Raw genomic sequence first — 7440 nt, forward strand, 5'->3', positions numbered from 1 at the left:
CTGAGAGTGAGCCAGCCATTGGGGAGGGAAGGTGGGAGCAAGCAGGCCAGCAGGGGGGGGAAGTTGGGGGTGAGCACACTGGCACAGAGGGCAGTTAGTGGTGATCATTCTGGCAGGGGAACATTTGGGGGCGAGCAGGTCGCTAGGCAGAGTGGTTAGGGGAAATCAGGCAGGCAGGCAGGTGAGCAGTTAGGAGCCAGCAGTCCAGATTGCGAGAGGGATGTCCAATTGCCAGTTTAGGCCTGATCCCTGTAAACCGGCACTAGGGCATCCTTTGAGGGGTCCCAGATTGGAAAGGGTGCAGGCCGGGCTGAGGGACCCCCCGCCTCCATGCATGAATTTCGCGCACCAGGCCACTAGTGTGTGTGTGTGTGTGTGTGTGTGTGTGTGTATAGGCTAATATGCAAAGTGTCCCCTCTGGAGTTCTACTGGGAGCCGGGGAGTTTGATCGCTTGCTATGACCTGCAGTGAACACTAGGGGGCAGTGTGAAATGAATGCAGGCACTGGCCGGCAGCCTGAAGGCCCTGATGGGCCCTGATCACTGGTCAGGCCTATGGACCCTACCCATGTACGAATTTTATGCACCAGGCCCCCAGTTGTACTATAATGTTCTCAACACTTTCATCTGTCCTTGCTGGGAAATAGTAATGGAATGCTCAAGACCAGGAATTTGGGAACACTACTGCTTAATGAAGATACAAGTCCCTATGTGTACCTAAAAGTACAACAGAACCAGGCTGATTCTCAAAAGAGGATGGTGGTTTTGGGATAATAAATAAGTACGTCCACAGTATCTACAACTGCAAGACATCAGATTAAGCTGAGTTGGTTGAAAAGGGTTTCATGGAAACAGCTCAAACTGTAACCCTGTTTACAAATTAGCTTGTTTACAAAATTTAATTGATTTATTTCCCTAAAAGACCTTTTTCTGGAGTTCTCTGCAGATAGTGTTTTTCTTTAAAGCCTTCTGGTTACAAACTCAGCTCAAAAAATGGGTTCATTTTCCTTTTCAAAGGGAAGACATTGCCTCAGTGAATAGAGATGCCAAAGGCAGTATACCAGTGCATAGCCGGGCCTTCAGGAATGCCTCTCTGTTTCCAGTGCTCCGCTGTTCCCTGCATCAGCTTCAGTCTCTGCAGACTTCCTACCTGCTGATGAGGGTGGTCACCAGTGGCTTCCGCCGCATCTTGCCGGGTTAGCAACCCCACTGGAAGGAGCACTAACCCACTGATTGGCCTTGCTACCATCACGTCTGCATTCCTAAACACGTCAGTGGCTGGGCCGTGCTGTCTGTGGGCCAAGGTGGGGTCCCATGTTCACCTCTGGGGCCACTATAATGGCAGAGGGTGGGGCTTTAATGGAAACTCAGACTCTGCTCCTTGAAAGGCAAACAGATGCCTGGCAGGCACACCCTGCATTGGATGCCCATGCAGAGTCTCAAACAACTTTAGAGATAAAATCTCCCCCTGCATGGACTGGCCTGGTATTTCCAGGTTAAAGGAATGGGAGTGGCAGCTTGGGAAGCTGAGGGAAGCTTTGCTGCTCTGCATCTAGGGGTGGAGGAGGAGGAGTTGGAGACAATGCCTAGTCCTGATCTGTCCCTTCCCCTAAGGATGCAATGGCAATGATTGTCAGCAGATCATTATTTTTTAAGTCTTAAGAACAGGAAATCTTCTGTTCTTCGGGATTTTAGGAATGGAGTAAATCCCCTGCTTTATCATTGTCAAAGGTTGTACAATGATACAACTTCATCAGAGAACATGAAAAATGCTGGCCTGGAACTTTCTGCTCAGACAATGGGTGTGACACAGCCACAAACAGTGGCCAGCACCTGGGAAAGGTGGTATCTGAGTGGCTTTGGAGGTGAGACGTTCAAACAGGCCAGCCTGTGTGCAGGAGGGTGGGTAGTTTTGAGTCTGGTAAGACCTGGTCCTCGTGTATTGAATATTGACTAAGCCACATGATTTGCTCTGCATCAGCGGTACAAATAAAAATATATGAACGTGCATTGGTGTGATACTGTGATCTATAATATGAAATATATATTTGGCCTTTGTCCCCTTTTCTGCCACAGAGCTCCTAAAACCCTTGGAATTTCCTAAGCATTGGGAGCCATACAGGTGTCTTTGATGTTAATGAGGTGACTTCTGGAACCATCTAAGAATGTGCGCTCCTTGTCAGGACAGCCAACCATGTGATTAGAAGGCTCTAGCCAACAACTCCCAGGAGGGGAAAGGGGCATGGGAGTTGAATCAATCACCAAATCACCAATGAGCTAATCGATCATGTCTACATAAAGAAATCTCCATAAAGTCCCCAAAGGACAGGGCTTCTGAGTTTCCCAGCTGGTGAGCATGTGGAGATGGGGTGCGTGTGGCACTAGGAGAAGGCATGGAGACATCAAACCCCTCCCGCACACCTTGCCCTGTGCACCTGTCCCACCTGTTCCTGAGTTTTATCCTTTTACAGTAAACTGGCACTCCAGTGAGCAACACGTTTCTCATCATTCTGGGAGCCTCTGGCCAATTAATGGAATCAGAGGAGGGGCTCTGGGAACCTCTGATAAGCCCATCAACCTGGGCTCACGGCAGGTATCTGAAGTGGGGGAAGCAGCCTACAGGACTGAGCGCTTAACCTGTGGGATCTGAGGCTCTCAGGGCAGACAGACAGTGCCCGCACAGAGTTGAACTGCAGGACACCTGGTGTCCTGGGGGATTGCTTGGTAGGGTCGGGGAACACACACTGGAGACTGGTCTCAGAACACCAACATAATTGGGGACACAAATACATATGTGGCTCCCTGTGTCAAATACACTGTGTCCTGCTTGTAACAGCTGGCTCAGAATAATTCAAATAAAACAAAGGAGAGGGCTGAAGGAGTGAAATGTCAGGAACTCTATGTTTCAATAAAGAGTGTTATTCCTGAATCCTCTGACAGACGGATAGAATAAAAATAATCTTGGACTTCAAGGTTTTTGTGCCAAATCTCCTTTGACCTACGGAGTCCAGGTGCAGACCTCTGAGGTGGGTGAGTTTATTCTCTGTGAAGCAATGTGCCAGCAGACCGTCTTTAATGACTGCTTTCTGCTTGATGGAGACTCGAGGTTGCTGAGGTTTCCGCATGTCTGATATGATTTCCACATGGAATCTGGCAGGCTTACGTACACGAATACATATTTATCAGGGTTGAGAAAGACCAGGCCAGGATTGTTCAAAACCCTGGGGATATGGCTTGTGCTTGTTAGCACTTAGTGGTCTCTGGTCCGACACACCACGCTCACTGCCAACCTTCAACAGAGAAAGCAGCACGGACATATTTACATGGGTCTAATGACATTCCCTTGCGATGCAGGGCTAGTGCAGGGAAATCACTCATCCACGGGCCAGGAAACCTGGACCCATCTGACATTCCTTACAAATACCCAGCTCTAATGAGCATCCTCACCACTGCGGGGGTGGGGCAGCAAGCTCCTGTAGACAAGGCTTCTGGCTTATTCCCCTTCATCTCAGTGGGAGATGTTTAGAACTGGTCCCTGCGGCTGTCGGCTCCGGTACACATTTTTCTCTGTGCCCTGGGAGGTGGGCCTTTCAGTCCAGCCCTCAGGGACTGTGGATTTCCAGATCCATGTCTGCAATACGGAGACGCGCTGCAGTGCAGGAAGATGCTTTCCGGGCCGTGGTCTCAGCCTAAACATACCTCTCCGTGATCAAGGAAGTCTGGGGCTCCTCCAGGTCTTGAGGCTCCCAATATATTCAAAATGAAGGAGACCTGAATCGAGGCTTTAAGAATTAGTATAGATTTTAAATATTTGCATCAAATGAATTCCTGCTTTTTCCACAGCAAAGTGCAATGACTGTTGGGTATTGCACTTATCTCATCTAGCAATGGCTGGTTGAGTATCTGTGACTGTGGGGCTGGTCTCATGAGAGGCCGAGGGCACAGGGAGGGCAGCTGGGCTCTTGACTACAGAACTGAACCTCTGAATCACATCACCTGAAGTCTTCAAGTACAGGCCCTCCGCTGGACCCTTCATAGCTGAGCCAATAGATTCTTTATTTTAATCCTCACCTGAGAATATGTTTTTATTGATTTTTTTTTAGAGAGAAGAAGGGAGAGACAGACAGACAGACAGACAGAAATCCATCAGCTCCCTCCTGTATGTGCCACGACCAGGGATCGAACATGCAACCTTCTCATGTATGGGATGACGCTTCCACATGGCCAGGGGTCCAATAGATTCTTATTTTTTTGTTAATCTTCACCAGAGGATATTTTTCCATTGGTTTTCAGAGAGAGTGGAAGGGAGGAGGAAAGGCAGAGAGAGAGAAACATTGATGTGAAAGATACACATTGACTGGTTGCCCCTGAATGTGCTCCAACCAGACCAAGGATCGAGCCTGCAACCTAGGTACATGCCCTTGACTAGAATAGAACCCATGATCCTTCAGTCCACAGGCCGACACTCTATCCACTGAGTCAAACTGGCTAGGGCAGACTCTTTACTTTCTGAGCCAGTTCAGGGTTGTCTCCTTGAAGTTGAAATGATCAGAAGTGATACAGACCTCATTCCGCCCACTGCCCGCCCTCTAACCTCTCTCAGCTCACACTCAATACAAAGACTATCTTTATTTAATCAAAAAGTTAATTACAGGCAGAGGGCTGTTGTACAGTATGTGGTTATTCTGGTGTCTAGCAGTAAACACATCTGACAACTCCTCTTACTGATTTGACTATATGGATGGATTGTTGACATGACATAATTCTAGCTATTAACTGTCAATCCTTTCATACTTAAAGACACTGTTTTCTTTTTTCTTTACATCGGCTTGACAATTTATACAATTTGAAATGTTTTCCCAGGCATTATCGCATCTGATCATAAATTCATGTTTGGGGCTCACAGAACAGACATTTCCTACATGGGCTAACCAATGCAGTCAGTTTCTGAGCCGGTTGTCACGCATTACGCTGTAAGTGACAGAACACTGACTCAGACTGATCCAACAGTACGGACATTTAGGACGCTGCCCAACAAAATCCAGAGGCAGAGTGGCGTCGGGCGTGGATGTCAGGCTCTGAGCCCTCCTCTGCGTTTCTCCGGGCTCCCTCCCTCGGAGTGTTGGCTTCATCCTCCCGTGCACAGGAAGGCTGCCTGCTCGAGAGTCACACCCAGACACAGCACTGTCTTGTCCTTTGGCTGGAAACCTGTGTCATAAGCACCCCAGCACACACTTCCATTTCCCCAGCCCAGCACTGGCTCCATGCCCACCCCCCAACCAGCTAGTGGAGAGGGAAGGGGTGTCCAAGATGGGCTCAGAACGTTCAGCAGACCAGAAGAGGACGAGGGTGAGTGAGGCACAGCAGCTGCCACTGCATTCACCTAAAGCACATCAGGTTAAAGTATAAGCAGCTCGAAAGAACTGGTCTGGGGTCGGGTGGGTTGTTGCCATCACCGTCCCACGTTTGCTCTGCCTCCCTGTATCCATGCACCTGTGTAGTCCCCACCCGCACTGGTTCAGAGCTTGGCCACGGGGGCCAGTGAGGAAATAGTAAATGATACACAAGGAGCTCGCTTTCTGGGACTTGTTATGGACTGAACTGTGGTCTCTCACAATCCATAGGTTGAAGTCCTAACCCCCACTGTGACTGTAGTTAATGATGGGGACTGTAAGCAGGTAATTATGGTTAAATGAGGTCCTAGGAGTGGGCTCCTGATCCAATAAGACTAGTGTACACCGGAGAAGCATCTGAGCACACAGCAGGCAGGCAGCTGTCTGCAAGCCAGGAAGGAGGTCTCACCAAAACCAAACTTGTCACCACCTGGGTCTTCGTCTTTGCCTTCAGAACCTCAAGAAAATAAATTTCTGTTTTTTAATATGTTTTTATAATTATTATGTTTTTTAGAGAAAGAGAGAGATAGAACATCAATCAGCTGCCTCCTGCTTGTCCCCTACTAGGGATGGAGACCGCAATCCAGGCATGTGTCTGGACTGGGAATCAAACTGGTGACCTCTTGGTGCATGGACTGTGACCAAACCAACTGAGCCACACCAGCTTGCAAATTTCTGTTTTTTAAGCCACTCAGTTTGTGGTGTCCTGTTATGAACCTGAGCAGACTAACACAGGAACACTACAACTGCCACACACGAACGACCTGCTGGAGGGTGAAAGGCACAAGCCAACTACCTTCCAAAACTTAAATTATCGCTGCCAACCTGCAGGCATGGGAGTCAGGGTCTGACCACCAGCTGACCACAGCATGAGCCTGGGCGAGACCAGCACAAAAACAACTGGGCTAAGGCCAACCCAGATTGTTGACCCACAAATAAAGAGCCAATATATGGCTGTTTTAAACCACAAAGTGTGGTGTGAGGGAGGTTTGTTACACAGAAATGGGTAACTGACATGTGTGGGATCCCTGGGGCTATCAGTCACTTACTCTGATGTTCTGTGAGTGGACTTGAGTTGCATCTTTTCCTTTTGGTCTGCCTTGGAATGCAATTTGTCTTTCCCCTGGGTCAGAGCTGTGTTTATAGAGATCAGGCAAAGTTAATGAGCAAGGAAGACTAGATATGAAGATAATCAACAAACTTGAGTTCTATCTTCTATCTGTTATTAAATACACAAGTACAGAAATATTCTCATATCATAAGAAAACAACAGTGTAGGTGAGATGCTTGGTGACAACTGACACATACAGTCTCCGTGATGGGCCCACTATCAGGAGTGGTGGGGCCTTTAAAGAACTGGATGTGCCCTACTAAGGAGGAAGGCCACTATTCAGCTCTGGCCCTTGTGGCCATGTGGAAGAGAAACCAGAAATCTGGATTTTTATATAAAATCTCCTAATTGTAAAACATTGATTCCACTTAAAATAAAACACTGTATTCTATAGTCTAAATAGACTGACATTAGCCTGAACTGCTTCTTTAGAATGTCTGTTCTACACACACTTCTCACCTCTAAACTAATAAAAGAGTAATATGCTAATTAGACTGGACATCTTCTGGACATTCTTCTGGATGTCCTTCTGGACAAAGCCACAGTGGTAGGGGCTGAGGCAGAGGCAGTTAGGGGTAATCAGGTTGGCAGGGAAGAGCAGTTAGGGGGATCAGCCAGCAGGGGAGAACAGTTAGGGCAGTGGTCAGCAAACTCATTAGTCAACAGTGTAGGTGAGATGCTTGGTGACAACTGACACATACAGTCTCCGTGATGGGTGATATGCAAATTAACAAACCAGATACCTGCTTTCAGCAGCCGAGGCCTCAGAGCTGGAGCCAGAGCTAAAGCTGGCCCAGAATAAAAAAAAGAAAAAAAAGAAAAAAGGAGCAGTTGGGAGCTTCCCTCAGCCCCTCACCCAGACTGGCCAGACACCCCAGTGGGGACCCCCACCCTGAAGGGTGTGTGACCGGCTGCAAACAGACATCATCCCTCATCC

Source organism: Myotis davidii, unplaced genomic scaffold (genome assembly GCF_000327345.1).
Source record: "Myotis davidii unplaced genomic scaffold, ASM32734v1 scaffold262, whole genome shotgun sequence".
Classification (NCBI taxonomy): Eukaryota; Metazoa; Chordata; class Mammalia; order Chiroptera; family Vespertilionidae; genus Myotis; species Myotis davidii.